This window comes from Dendrobates tinctorius, unplaced genomic scaffold (assembly GCF_039654945.1).
Source record: "Dendrobates tinctorius isolate UK_male_01 unplaced genomic scaffold, ASM3965494v1 ptg000246l, whole genome shotgun sequence".
NCBI classification, from domain to species: domain Eukaryota; kingdom Metazoa; phylum Chordata; class Amphibia; order Anura; family Dendrobatidae; genus Dendrobates; species Dendrobates tinctorius.
This window is the reverse complement of record NW_027361913.1, coordinates 1,498,934-1,515,326: the sequence shown is the minus strand read 5'-3', so window position 1 is coordinate 1,515,326 and position 16,393 is coordinate 1,498,934.

Below are 16,393 nucleotides of genomic sequence, written 5' to 3'. Positions count from 1 at the left end.
GTTCGCGGAAAGCTGTGCTTTCCACCAACCGAAAGGGCATCATCTCAAACGAGATTAGTTTGGCAATGTGGGCGTTCAAACCCAGTGTACGCGGATGAGAGACTGAGTACTTTCTTGACCTACTCAAAGTGTCTGGGAGGGTGAGCTGGACTTGAGAGCTGCATATGGTGGAAGTAGCGGTGGACAGGGCGGACTGAGAGAGGGTTGATGATGGTGATGGAGTTGGTGTTCTTTCTGATGGCCTAGAATCAGTCTTTCGTTGATATAACAGTGGGATTCCCTGACTGCTGTGGTCTTGCAACGACACCTCAACATTTGCTGCTGTGCTAACCGGTGGGCTTACAGTGGGGGAAACAATGTAGCATTGCTGACAACCTTCGTTGTGATCAGTTGCACATGTGGCACTTGAGGTTTGGTGTTGTGTCCACGCTTGCAAGTGCATGCTGGTTAAATGTCTAAGCATGCAACTGGTATTCAAATTTTTCAGATTTTTCCCTCGGCTAAAGGTCTTTGCGCACTTCTTACAGATAACCTTGGCCTGATCATGAGGATTTTGTTCAAAAAAGTGCCACACTGCACTCTTCCTACTTTGGCAGACATTTTGCTTGCCTAGCACGCTGTGATCTTTTGACCCTCTGGACAAGTTGTCCAGCAACTCTTTTGATGTTTGGAACCTGTCTTTGGAGTGCTCCGGGCCTGCCAGATAACAGCTGTTGCGATGCCGATGTCTGCTGTGGATGCTCCTCATCTGAGCTATTGGAAGCAGCACCCTCTTCCCCCAATGGATGCCAATCTGGGTCAACGACTGGGTCATCCATCACCTCCTCTTCTATGTCATGTGCACCTTCCTCTGTGTCACCATGTATGGTGGTATAGTGTGCGGGAAGGGGCACCTGAGTCTCATCAGGGTCAGAATCTGGCTCTGTACACTGCGAGGACAATGTAGTGCTCTGAGTGAATGTACCAGCAGAATCATCCATCAGCGGCTGTGCATCAGTGCACTCCATGTCAGATTCATCTTGGCCTGGGTAATTCACCATTTGACTTGATAATCCAGGCATGGTATGTGAAAACAGCTCCATGGAGTAATCAGTAGTATGGCCTGCGTCATCCTTCAATCTTGGTTGGGGTGAAGGACACAAGGAAAGGTGTGGTTCATGAACATGAGCCTCCAATGACGACTCAGTGCTTTTACTTTTTACAACTGAAGAAGAGGAGGCGATAGAGCTGGAGGCTGAGTCAGCAATGTAAGACAAAACTTTTTCCTGATGCTCTGGCTTTAAAAGCGGTTTGCCAACTCCTAGAAAACTAAGCGTTCGAGGCCTTATGTAGCCAGACGATGACGCAGGGTCAGCACCTCCTGCATTCGGTCCTATTTTGCTCTTGCCACTACCATCAGATCCACCACCAACACCATCATTACCAGCTGCCAACCCCCGCCCAATTCCACGGCCTCTTCCACCAGCCTTCCTCATTTTTGGTAGAAATGTAGACAAAATCCAACAAACTATATAGTAATGTAAAACAAGGTACAAGGTGTCTATAGGACAGGGGAGATTTTGAATTTCTGCAGACACTTGTGGACACTGGACACTTTTGGATTGTGTGAGGCCCACTGATATCTGAGCGCTATGTGACAGGCTCGATGGCACAGCTGTGACCAAAGTGACTAGAGGATAAGGGAGATTTTGAATCTCTGCACACACTTTTGGACACTGGATGGACACCTTTGGATTGTGTGAGGCCCACTGATATCTGAGCGCTATGTGACAGGCTCAATGGCACAGCTGTGACCAAAGTGATTAGAGGATAAGGGAGATTTTGAATCTCTGCACACACTTTTGGACACTGGACACTTTTGGATTGTGTGAGGCCCAATGAATATCTGAGCGCTATGTGACAGGCTCGATGGCACAGCTGTGACAAAAGTGACTAGAGGATAAGGGAGATTTTGAATCTCTGCACACACTTTTGGACACTGGATGGACACTTTTGGATTGTGTGAGGCCCACTGATATCTGAGCGCTATGTGACAGGCTCGATGGCACAGCTGTGACCAAAGTGACTAGAGGATAAGGGAGATATTGAATCTCTGCACACACTTTTGGACACTGGATGGACACTTTTGGATTGTGTGAGGCCCACTGATATCTGAGCGCTATGTGACAGGCTCGATGGCACAGCTGTGACCAAAGTGACTAGAGGATAAGGGAGATTTTGAATCTCTGCACACACTTTTGGACACTGGATGGACACTTTTGGATTGTGTGAGGCCCACTGATATCTGAGCGCTATGTGACAGGCTCGATGGCACAGCTGTGACCAAAGTGACTAGAGGATAAGGGATTGCTTTTAAAAAAGCAGTTTGCGGAGCAGTGGGTAAACAGCAATGCAGGAATGTCAGGAAGCCTTAGAAGGCAGCCCAACAACCAACACCACTGATACACCACTATATAGCCTCCCCTTGCACTGCACACACAGTGACTGGTGTGTTGTGCAGGCCAAATCGCTAGCAGCAGAAGCAGTTTTTTTGTCTTCTTCCCTGCCTAACGCTCTCCCTACAGAATCAGCAGCAACCTCTCCCTATACTAAGATCGGCAGAAGTAAGATGGCGGTCAGCGTGCACGCCCTTTTATACCCCCTGTGACGCCCACCAAAGCAAGCCAATCACTTGCATGCCCTTCTGAAAGATGGTGGTGACCCGTGCCTATGTCATCACGTTGCCCACAGTGTCCGTGGATCCTGATTGGCTGAAAAAGAGCGCAAAACAAACTTTTGAAACGCGACTTCGGCGCGTAAGTCGCCGACCTCGTGGCCGACCTCATCCTAGGGTCGGGTTTCGTTTCATGAAACCCGACTTTGCCAAAAGTCGGCGACTTTTGAATTTTTTCGACTCGTTTCGCTCAACTCTAACTGGAGCATCATCCATGAGGCCCAACATGTACTGGAGCAATGTAAATGGGGTAGATCAGACACTGGAGCAGCATCTAAGGGGCACATTATACACTGGAGCATTACAAATGGGCCTCATTATATATGGAGCATTATTAAGTCCCATGATACACTGGAGCATCATCCTTGAGGCCCATCATGTACTGGAGCATTGTAAATGGGGCAGATCAGACACTGGAGCAGCATCTAAGGGGCCCATTATACACTGGAGCATTACAAATGGGACCCATTATATATGGAGCATTATGTGGAGCTCATCAGATACTGTATGTAACATTATATGTGACTAATTATTTGGTATGGAGAAATATATGGGGCTCATTATTCTGTATGGCACACAATGTGGTGGCCATAACACTGTATGGAGTAATATACTGTCCTGTTTTTGAGCTATTGTACAATTTAAAATAGATCAGTCATGTCATGTAAGCAGTGAAGTATGTGTCATTGTACTATATCTATATTTCTGTGGCATAACGGAGCATCATGAGTTGTGGTATTTGTTAAAGGGGCGCACTGACACTCTTTGGCCCAGGGCACACGAAAACCTGGAGCCAGCCCAACCCCCCCACAACTTTAGCCAAATAACCCCCAGTTTTCAATGCGTAACTATTATTAGGAAGTAAATTAAGGTTGACAAGCTTCAGTTATAAGATTTGATGTTTTTGGCATTGAAATGCGCACTGTAGGTGTGTTTAATGTCTTCCACTCCCTGCCGACCTTGTTTCCCCATTGACTTGCATTGGGTTTCGTGTTTCAGTCAGCCTCCGACTTTTCCCTATAGTCGGCCGATTTCGTTCGACCCGACTTTTGAGAAAATCGGGTTTCATGAAACCCGACTCGACCCGAAAAAAGGCAAAGTCGCTCATCTCTATTCCTAAGCATTTAAAAATTTCCCTTAGTCTGTTTCAGTAGGTTTCACAATCATGGGGAAGACTGCTGACTTGACAGAAGTCCAGAAGGCAGTCACTGACACATTCCGCAAGGAGGGTAAGCCACAAGAGGTCTTTGCTGGCTGTTTGCAGAGTGCTGTGGGCCTGTGAACTTTCTTTTTGGCTCCAAGGTCTGGGGTATAGACAGCTGAACGCTTTCCTGTGACAAGGATTTGGAGGTGCCTGGTGATGGTAAGTCAGAATGTGCAAGGATAGGTGCAAGTTAGGAGGCATCTTGCACCAGTATTTTGGACAGGGGATTGGGAAGCGGCAGTGGTTTCACGCAATGGCACAAATTGTGGATTCAGGCATTCAGCCCACTGAGTCAGGTGCCTAGATGACGTGCCTGATCATATTGGTGGTGGTTAGGTTCTTAGTGATCATGTCCCTGCTGATTTTGGCATGGCACAGGTTGCAAATGGCCGTTTTGTTTGTCTCAGAACTATTTCAACAACTCTCAAACTGGGGAACACCTAACTAATTGATGGAGTGTTGGTACTCTGCAGAACAGTTTCTGCCTTTGTCCCTCTGGTCACCCCACTGCCTCTTCCTGTCTGTTTCGTTGTTGCCTGTTAGGCGTCGGATTCCTGGCACTGCACAGCGGGAATCCAGAGCCAGACATCCTGCGGTCTCCCATTCTCCCTCAACCACTCCAGGTCTTGCTCAGCAAACACGGCGAGCCAGGCTTGCTGCTCAGACTCGCTCTGACAGCCTGGATGTTGCTGCCACCTCTGGTGCAGCAATGGCAGCGCAACCTGCTTTGCAGGGAACCGCTCCTGAGGCTAAGTCCTCATGCCGTGCTACTGGGCATGCCCGCAACTTGACCTCTCACTGGAGAGCAGGGGTCACATGCTCAGGTCCTGCATCGGATCTGATTGGTCCTTCCCACGCTAATGGAAGGTTCCGGAAACGCATCGCTATAAAAAGCCCGCAGGGCGGCTCGGCGATGCGCTAGTGTAGACTTATCTTGCTATGTGTGTGAATGGTGATGGATGCATGGACTGGTGTCTGACTCATTAAGAAACACCTTCCCTCGGATAATACGATTGGTGACAGAGTGTGTTCTTAGGTCAGCACCAGGTAGTGGCAAGCTATGCCACAATGCTCCATCGCCTACACTAGCGTCCGTCGGTGCCCGGTTCTCGGCGCCGACGCTTGCGGCTATAGTTGCCGCTGCGCTGTATTAACTGCAGCTATTGGTGTTCGTGGCTGCGACGCCACACGCTGACTCCTGTGACGCTAACAGGGCCAGCGCCTTTGCATATATTTCTGGCAAGCGACTGTGTGTCTGAACAGAGCCGCTCCTAGCGTTCGGGTGACGTTAACCCGTGCGCACTACGTCACCTTCTGGTGCATCTGCCATTACCCAGCAGCGGTCTTACCAACTACCGCCCGGTGGACCCCGGGCGGCGAACGCACCTCTTATTATTTTATATCTGGTGCGTTCCGCCGACCATAACATTACACTAGCGCCAGGGTCTGGCTGACAATGGCAGACGTGCAGCAGCTGCAGCGCTACATTCGGCAGCTGGAGAGCAGGTTGGCGGCTATCGAGAGCACCAACTCAGCTGCGAATGCTGCGCTAGCTGCCGCCCAGACGGTCGCTGAGGCCGTCTCACGTGTGCCCACACTCTTGCCCTCGCCGACAATCTCCTCCCCGCTAAGTTTTCGGGTGAAAGCGCCGCCTGTAGGGGATTCATCAGTCAGTGCTCCATTCACCTGGAGTTGCTGGCTGCACAGTTTCCTACAGAGCGGGCTAAGGTGGGCTTCATTGTCTCCTGTTGTCTGGCTGGGCATTGCAGTGGACCACGCCATTCGGGGAACGTGATGAACCCGTGTTTCAGGGGCCTGCTCAGTTCCTCGCGGCTCTGAAGCAGGTCTTCTTGGGACCACGGGTCACGCACGATACGGCTCTCCAACTGTTGTCGTTAACACAAGGGTCTCTCTCTGTTAGCCATTATGCTGTCCGGTTTCAGACATTGGCTTCCGAACTGGAGTGGCCGGACAAAGTATTAGTCCCAGTGTTCTGGAGAAGCCTAGCTGAGCACGTCAAGGATGCTCTAGCTACTCGAGATATTCCCACAACTCTGGAGGAATTGATCGCCGTCTCCACCCGTATTGATCTCCGGTTCACGGATCGCGGGTTGGAGAGGACTCAATCCAGACGTAAAATTAACCTGGCTCCCACCTTTACCCAACCGCTGAGCCATTCCGCACAGGAGTCCCCTTCCACCGAGCCCATGGAGGTATCTCGCACCGGCACTAAGCCACGTCAGGTGCTGGGCTCCATGCGCTGTTATCTGTTATCACTGCCAACACTTTGGCCACTCGGCTGGCACATGTCCTCAGCGGCCGAAGGGACGACCCCGTTCCATGGTTGTAGGTGGTGGCCAGTCCCAGATGGAGTCCTTTTCGCCTAAGCCGGTATTCCTGGGTACCCTAGATAACGGTTTCTCCACCTGGGAGGCAGAGGTCACTCTGGATTCCGGGGCCGAGTGGAACTTTATGTCCTCGAGTTTTGCCCAGAGTCACACTATCCCTCTGGTATTACTCCCACAACCTCTGACCATCAGGGTGGTGGATGGGGCACCATTGCCGTCTCAGGTGACCCATCAGACGGTCCCACTCGGTCTCACCATGTCCCCCTCACATCGGGAGACCCTGTCCTTGCTTATTATGCCTCATGGCATCGATCAGGTACTCCTTGGGGTTCCCTGGCTTCGTTGTCACTCCCCTCACATTGATTGGGCTTCGGGGAGAATATTGGGCTGGAGCAAGGACTGCGAGGGTAGGTGTCTCAGGGACAGTCTTCAGGTAGCGTCTACGGAGCTGCCTACAGATCTTTCCACGCTCCCTGAACCTTACCAGCAATATGCGGACGTCTTCTCTAAGAAGTCCGCGGAGACACTCCCGCCGCACCGTCCCTATGACTGCCCGATTGACCTCCTGCCAGGCACAGAACCTCCTCGAGGTTGTATCTACCCATTATCTCTCCCGGAGACGGAGGCAATGTCCCAATACATCCGGGAGAACCTGGCACGGGGCTTTATCAGGAAGTCGGTGTCACCGGCCGGGGCAGGCTTCTTCTTCGTTCAGAAGAAGAACGGAGAGTTACGCCCTTGCATCGACTACCGGGGTCTCAATGCCATCATGGTAAAGAATAAGTACCCTCTCCCGTTGATCTCCTAGTTGTTCGACAGGTTGCGTGGGGCGCGAGTCTTTACAAAGCTAGATCTACGAGGGGCATACAACCTGATCCGTATTCGCGAGGGAGACGAGTGGAAGACAGCTTTTAATACTCGGGATGGCCATTATGAATATCTGGTCATGACCTTCGGCCTTTGTAATGCGCCCGCTGTCTTCCAGGACTTCGTCAGCGACGTCTTCCGTGACATGCTTTCTACCTCGGTGGTGGTCTATCTGGATGACATTCTCATCTTTTCGCCAGATTTGCCCACCCACCGGAAAGATGTCTGCAGGGTATTTGACCGCTTACGGGCAAATTCCCTGTTCGCCAAGCTGGAGAAGTGTCAGTTTGAGCAGGAGTCCTTGCCATTTCTGGGCTACGTCATCTCGGCCCAGGGGTTGGCTATGGATCCGGCCAAACTGCAAGCAGTTACGGACTGGCAGGAACCCCATTCTCTTAAAGCGGTGCAGCGCTTTTTAGGGTTCGTTAACTATTACCGCCAGTTTATACCCCACTTCTCCACCCTGGTAGCTCCTTTGGTTGCTCTCACGAAAAAAGGAGCTAATCCTAAGGCGTGGACCGAACAGGTTTCTAAGGCCTTTTCCTCTTTGCAGGCGCTCCCATTTTACACCGTCCCGATGTGGATAAGCCGTTTATCCTTGAGGTAGACGCTTCTTCCGTCGGTGCAGGAGCAGTCCTTTACCAAAAGGATGCTCAAGGTCGGAAGCATCCCTGCTTCTTCTATTCTAAGACCTTCTCACCGGCGGAGAAAAATTACTCCATCGGCGACAGGGAGCTGCTGGCCATGAAATTGGCTTTTTCCGAGTGGAGACATCTCCTGGAGGGAGCCCGGTTCCCCTTTCAGGTCTTCACGGATCATAAAAACTTGGTCTATCTTCAGACGGCCCAACGCCTGAATTCCCGTCAGGCCAGGTGTTCGTTCTTCTTTTCTCGCTTCTGCTTCACCCTACACTACCTCTCCGGGGAGAAGAACGTCCGAGCAGATGCCCTCTCACGCTCGGTGGTCTCAGCCGAGGAGGGAGAAGCGGAGCCTCGGTTAATTCTCCCTCCGGAGAGGTTTACGACCGTGGCCCCTATCGCTCTCGAGTCGGTACCGCCAGGCAAGACCTTGGTGCCCCCTCGGCTACGGCCGGAGGTTCTTGCCTGGGCACATGCCTCCAGGCTAGGTGGCCATTTTGGTAATAAATGGACCACCGAACTCCTGGCAAGGTCATATTGGTGGCCACATATGGCTCAAGACGTTAAGGCATACGTGAAAGCATGCGGCTCGTGTGCCCGGAACAGGCCCTCTAGACAGAGGCCGGCGGGGCTCTTGTTCCCCCTGCCAGTAGCGGATAGACCATGGGAAATGGTGGGCATGGACTTTGTAGTTGGCCTGCCCAAGTCCGGTGGCAGTACGGTCATCCGGGTGGTTACTGACCATTTTTCCAAAATGGTACATCTGGTGCCACTCGCATGCCTACCTTCCGCCCGAGGTCTGGCCGTCCTGTTTATTAAGCATGTATTCTGTTTACATGGCATGCCGGACAAAATCGCGAGTGACCGAGGTCCCCAGTTTGCATCTTGATTTTGGAGGGCGCTCTGCAGCTTACTCAGCATCGAGCTAAATCTGTCTTCCGCCTACCATCCCGAGACGAATGGCTTGGTCGAAAGGGCCAATCAGACCTTGGTCACCTATCTATGGCATTTTGTCTCTGCCAGGCAGGATGACTGGGCATCCTTGCTGCCTTGGGCTGAATTTGCCCTAAACAATGCGGTGGCTGATTCCACTGGTCAGACGCCTTTTCTCCTAAATTATGGTCAACACCCACGCGTCCCTGTCCCGATGCCGGTGTCCTCCATTGACTCCAGGGTGGCAGACTGGGTAGTGGAGGCCCGGGACATTTGGGATCACACGCAGGATGCTATCCGGGCATCTAAAGAAAGGATGAGGGCGTCCGCCGACACGCATCGGCGACCCGCACCAAGCTTCTCCCCTGGCGACATGGTGTGGCTCTCCACCCGGAATATCAAACTGCGGGTCGAGTCTCCTAAATTCGCACCACGTTACATTGGACAGTTCAAGGTCCTCGAGCGACTTAGCTCAGTGGTCTACCATCTGGCTTTTCCTCCACATTTGGCCATATCGGATGTGTTTCATGTGTCCCTCCTCAAACCAGTTCACATGGTCCGGTTTTCTGAGCCATCCACCGGGTCATCAGACTTATCGTCTGACGAGTTTGAGGTTAACGCCATCGTGGGGCGCAGGTTTGTCCGTGGCAAAAAGTTTTAATTGGTGGACTGGAAGGGTCATGGTCCCGAGGCTAGGACCTGGTGGAGAGCATTCATGCACCGCTCCTGATCGCAGTGAGTCTCAGAGGGAAGGGGGCCCTAGGGGGGGTAATGTTAGGCGTTGGATTCCTGGCACTGCACAGCAGGAATCCAGAGCCAGACATCCTGCGGTCTCCCATTCTTCCTTGACCGCTCTAGGTCTTGCTCAGCAAACATGGCGAGCCAGGCTTGCTGCTCAGACTCGCTCTGACAGCCTGGATGTTGCTGCCACCTCTGGTGCAGCAATGGCAGCGCAACCTGCTTTGCAGGGAACCGCTCCTGAGGCTAAGTCCTCATGCCGTGCTACTGGGCATGCCCGCAACTTGACCACTCACTGGAGAGCAGGGGTCACATGCTCAGGTCCTGCGTCGGATCTGATTGGTCCTTCCCAAGCTAATGGAAGGTTCCGGAAGCGCATCGCTATAAAAAGCCCGCAGGGCGGCTTGGCGATGCGCTAGTGTAGACTTATCTTGCTATGTGTGTGAATGGTGACGGATGCATGGACTGGTGTCTGACTCATTATGAAACCCCTTCTCTCGGATAATACGATTGGTGACAGAGTGTGTTCTTAGGTCAGCACCAGGTAGTGGCAAGCTACGCCACAGTGCTCCCTCGCCTACACTAGCGTCCGTCGGTGCCCGGTTCTCGGCGCCGATGCTTGCGGCTATAGTTGCCGCTGCGCTGTATTAACTGCAGCTATTGGTGTTCGCGGCTGCGACGCCACACGCTGACTCCTGTGACGCTAACAGGGCCAGCGCCTTTGCATATATTTCTGGCAAGCGACTCTGTGTCTGAACAGAGCCGCTCCTAGCGTTCGGGTGACGTTAGCCCGTGCGCACTACTACACCTTCTGGTGCATCTGCCATTACCCAGCAGCGGTCTTACCAACTACCGCATGGTGGACCCCGGGCGGCGAACGCACCTCTTATTATTTTATATCTGGTGCGTTCCGCCGACCATAACAGTTGCCAATCTCTCCTCTTCAGTTCCGCTGGCCTATCTCTGCATGCCAGCTTCAAAGGTTGTATCGGTGACTTCGTCATCAACCACCTCATCTTCCACCACCGCACCCTGGTCCTCTTGACTTCGTGACTTAACAAGACATAGCAGTAACTGTGTCTCATCATCATCTTCCTCCTTATCACAAATTTTCCTTTCCCCACTGACATGTTATTGTGGCCGTGGCTGCTGTAAGTTTTGTGCATCACCAAACAGTATATCCTCCTGTCCCTTTTGGAGCATGCAGGTTGAGAGGCCACAATCAAGAAATTATGTTGTAAAGAGCCCCTATGTGCGATAACTAGTCTCCTGGGACTCAAAATGGTGGGAGAAATGAGGATCAGGGTGAGGATTAAACAATGCCGACTTAAGGCTGGTGAGACTCGACTGTGTGGAAGACTGTGTGGTGCTGCAAAGCCTGCTGGAAGTAATAGTTGTTATCCAACTGACCATCTGTTCACAGTGCTCTGGTTTCAGAAGTGGTGTACCATGCCTCCCTGCAAAGTGGGACAGGAACTTAGTGATGAGCAAGTATACTCGTTACTTGGGTTTCCCAGAGCATGCTCGGGTAGTGTCTGAGTATTTTGTAGTGCTCGGATATTTAGTTTTTTCGTTGTCTCAGCTGCATAATTTGCGGCTGCTGGAAAGGCTGAATACATGTAAGGAATGCCTGTTTGTTAGGGAATCCCCTCATGTATTCAGCCTGTCTTGCAGTTGCAAATCAAGCAGCTGAGGTGTCAAAAACTAAATCTCTGATCACTTTAAAATATTTGGAAACTGCCCTAGCATGCTCTGGGAAACCCAAGTAATGAGTATACTCGCTCATCACTGGAACCTATGTGTTGTGGCTGGGTGTGTTTATTGTGGTCCAGCATCTGGCATAGCCACACCTTTCCCACGACATCGACATCTGCATACATCATCATCAGCACTTTCACTTCCCCATCTGTTAATGCACACCTTTCGCTAACATCTGTATGCTTAACCCTTACTGGTTATTAAAATGTATACATCTTTAATATGTGTTCTATCATGAAGGGACTACATGGGTTGACATCATAGGGTATTATGAATATGACATAGCCGTGAACAAGTATATCTCAGTGTGGAGCGCAAAAAATCCTGGAATTCTCATTAGTGATGTCAACTTCCTGTCATGCGCTGAACGCTATAACGCAAGCCGTATATCGAACTTTTTTTCCGGAAGTGAAGGGTAGTCTTTCGTTCCACTAGCTGGAATGCATAGGGACATTGATCAACAGGAAATGAGGTTACTTGGACTTCCGAGTAAGTGCAGCGGGCTGGAACGCATGCTGGAATATCATTCTGACCTGATAGATTGGATACATGTAAGTTATGTTATTTATTGACCCCATTTAAATTCTGCTAATCATTGTATGGGTGAGGCTTATTATGGCAGCAATACGAATGGGAGTTATTTAAGTCCACCTGTTTGACCACCGGTTATGCTATCCATCTATAATGGCGTCCGGCATTTTCATCTTCTACTATCGTTAAGGACTCCTGATGAACCGTGACTGCAGGGAAACGCGTGGGGCGCATCCTATGCATGATAAGTGATCTCCGTGACTGTTAGTACATTAGCTGGACTAATTTGGCTAAAAGATTTTCTATCATGTTATCTGCTGGAGAAGTTGTGTAGGACGATGGACATTTTTTTGATTACACCTATCTAATGATTTAAGGCATACCAAAAAGGCCACTCTAACAAGAGAGCATCCCATGCTTGTTTAGTGATTTCAGTGACTGCTATCACTTTATTTACATTATTCCATCTAACTTGGTCATAATCAGATGTTGTTATCTGTTGGAGCAGTTGCTTGGGTTGAAATCTAATGGTCTCTAATTTATCAAAGATTTTTTGAACGGTATTTTTGATCAGTGTTTTTAGCCAGTTTTTTCTGCTTTCTTCATTTCTGCTCTCCTAAGATATTGTTTTCCCACCTGCATTTCTAGGGTGAGATAGGGGAGTGAGGGACAGTCCTCGTTGAGTGGGGGTGCCAAATAATCATTCTTCTAGGGTGCCAACCTCCACAGCAAGGCAGACTTTGATTTATGCCTATTGTAGGGCATGCTTAGACTTTTTTTTGGTCGTTAATATATTTTCTATTTTCGGTAATCACCAATTTTTTCACTGGGAAGGTATTTTTTTATGATAATTAAATACTGTTTTTAAGGGAATTTATGTTCACTCCTCTCTCTCTCTATTAAAATGGGGGACCCCCCTCAAAAAATGACATGGGGTCCCCCTAAAATTAATAACCAGCAAAGGCTAGGCAGACTGCTATGGGTTAATATTAATAGGTTAGGATAGAGCCATGGATATTGGCCCCATCCTTGACTAAAAACATCAGTTCTCATCTGCTCCAGAAATGGTGCATCTATGAGGTGCACCAAATCTGTAACTTAGGCATGTCACCTTTACCAAGCTCCTGAGATGCTAAAACAGCAAAAAAAAACAACAAGTTACTCCATTTTAAAAATTAGACCCTTCGAATCAGGGCTGGCATCACCACCCAGAGCACTCAGGCCAGTGTCAGGGCCTAGGATGAATGGGAGGGCCAACTTGCAGTCAGGGACACCAGCACGCGATGGGGCCTGTGAGATGGGGGAGCTCGGTGTCCACGCTGGCACCTCACCTCCTCAAGTACTCACCTCTCCTCGTTGCCTGCAGCTCCAGTATCTTCAGTGTCTTCTGACTCTCTGTGACGCCTCAGGGAAGAGTCCATGATGACGTTACTATAGCGCTCCCTGTGTGCTGAGCACTGCAGAGAGTCAGAAGATGCCAAGGAGACCGGAGCTGAGGAGGACTGGAGAGGTATTTGATTTTTTTTATTTATGGAGCATTATATGGTGCCCATTATACTTTATGGAGCATTATATGGGGCCAATTATACTGTATGGAGCAATATATTGTTTGGTGCAGTATATGGGGCATTATGCTGTATGGAGTATTATATGGGGCCCATCATACTGTATGGAGCAATATATGGGGCCATTATACTGTGTGGAGCATTATATGGGGCCCATTATTCAGTATGGAACATTATATTGGCCCATTATTCTGCATGGAGCAATATATGGGGCCAATTATTCTATATGGAGTATTATATGGAGCCATTTTACTGTATGGAGCATTATATAGGGCCAATTATACTGTATGGAGCAATATATGAGGCAATTATATACTGTATGGAGCAATATATGGTGGAAGTATATTGTTTGGTGCAGTATATGGGGGCATTATTCTGTATGGAGTATTATATGGGGCCCATCATACTGTATGGAGCAATATATGGGGCCATTATACTGTGTGGAGCATTATATGGGGCCCATTATTCAGCATGGAACATTATATCGGGCCCATTATACTGCATGGAGCAATATATGGGGCCCATTATTCTATATGGAGTATTATATGGAGCCAATTTACTGTATCGAGCATTATATGGGGCCAATTATAATGTGTGGAAAAATATATGGGGCCCAAAATAATGTATGGAGCAAAATATGGGGCCCATAATATGTTATGGAGTAATATATGAGACCCATAATACTGTACATAGCAATATATGAGGCCCATTATACTGTATGGATGACTACATGGTGCCCATTATACCGTATGGAGCGATATATGGTGCCCATAATTCTGTCTTGAGGACTCATGTGCTGCCCACAATACTATTTGGAGGATTATGTGGTGGCCATAATACTGCATGGAGAACTATGTGGTGCTCATAATACTGTATGGAGGACTATACTTTCCTGTCTGAAATAATAAATCTGCAGTCACTCTATGTGTCCAATACATTGTGTCCAGCTATTTGATTTGTTACGTGTGCTCTCACTACAGCAGTGACATAAATGAGGACATTAATTAAACTTTTGGTTACACTGAGACTTAGAAGAACGGGAGCTCGTTGACTGCAGGCTCATATTTACTGGGATTTTATGTTGATTTTAAAGAGCATTTTTGCTACTAGTAACATTGAAAGCCTCTATTTTTATATTAAGAAGTAATGGACTTGAGTCGGGACATGTTTTTGTGCAACCACTTGTTACTGCATTACATTATATTTGCTTTTAATGCTTGATTCACATTTTCCTGTACATTACGCTGAGCACTTGTGTCAGGGTTTCCACCTAAATTCCCCAAAAATAGCACTTAGCCAGACTTCCTGCTGGGAACATTCAACATAATGAAGTGGATATAGACACATTGAACTCTTATTGGCCTCTGTTCCAGCAGTGGCGAATCTATTCAGACATGCACAAAACTGTGGATAACCACAGAAGAATAATATCAAATATAGCAAAAAAAAAAACAGATTAAATTATGCTTTTGGTTTCTTTAGTAAGTAAAACCACAGTTATACTCCAGGAATTTTTTGAATACCTCTACAAATATGGAATTCCATGCAACCTAATAACACATAAACCATTTCAGAAATATTTTACTTTATTTGAAATCTAATCTCGAAAGGAATCCACCTGATGCAATAAGTTCAGCTTCCAGTTCTGGCTTTTAGATAAGTTGTCTAGTTATTTGAACTTTTAATTTCCTGCACAAAATCTAAAGAAAGCAAAATAATATTGATTAAAAAAATCCAAAAAAGAACTTTTAAAATGATCCTCAAATAGGTGAAATGACTACTCTGTCTACATAAATGATCAACTATCGACAATTGACAAAATTAATCTTGTGTCCCCTGCTCTCCTCTGCTGTCAGGATGAGTTTTAGGTTGGGATCACACATGCAAGAAACTCGGACAAGTCTCGCTTGTTAACACCCGGCACTGCCACTGGCACTCGGATCGGAGCGTGCGGACGCATAGCGCTACTTTGAGCCGCACACTCTGTTCCTGAGTGCCGGCGGCAGTGCTGGGTATTAACATGCGAGACTTGGAATAAAGCAGCAGGCACATGTGTGAGTAACTGCCCCATTCAACTGCTCTTTGCCTCGTCCTTGTAGTCAGGGGAGAACCAGGACTTCTGTGGTCAAACAATTATCACCTTTTTAGTGGATGGCTGATCAAGACTGGAATACCCCATTAATCATGTTTGCAATTTGGTTTGAAGCAATTGTTGGTTGCATAGCAACACAGCTTGAACCTCAGTCATCAGTTATTACAAAACCAAGAAAGAAGACATGCAAAAAAAACCCGCTACTGCCTGTTTCTCGAGTGGTCTAGGTCAGTGTAGATACATATGGTAGATATGTTTTTATTTCACATTCTTTGGTGGTTTAGAGCAGTTTAGAGGTTAAATGGATCTTGTCATGTCCCTGAATGCTATTAACCTAAAGATATGGGGTTAAACTGCAGGTTAATAGCATTTAGTAGCTGTGTAGCCGCCAAACTAAAAGCTAGGCCATTGGGAAGAAATTATTTTTATTACTCTCGTCAGCCTCTGGCTTTCAGCCATAGCGGCACAGTCGGTGCAGCTTCAGTCACTACTCAGTACATAGTGAGTGCTGTGTGTACCTCGCCCCTGAAATATTGACTGATGGCTGTCTCTGCATTGATGCACTGTTGAGCTGGCTGTCAGTCACTGTCAGAGGCGTGGTTACAAGCAATGCTTACTATGTACTGAGCAGTGACTGAACCTGCACCGTCTGTGCCACTATCTGAGCGATGGTAACAACTGGGCAACCGTGGTGCTGACAATACCCCCACTCCAGCACATCACTAACAGGAATGCCTCCCTTTTGGCACTTCCTGTCATAATGCACTTCAGAGAAGCCGGCAGAGTGAATATTGTCATGGGAGCAGCTGCGGACCTAGGACAGCGTACTTATTACGTGTAAGTAAGTATTACTAAGAGCCCTCTCCTATAAACCAAGCATTGCCCTGATAATTTTGATGGCCATCATCTTTGCTTTTATCACTTTGCAGAACCAATTTTAGTCCCTTATGTCAACAAGCATTATTCCAACTGTAACAGGATTGAAGGGTCTGATTTAATTCCTTGA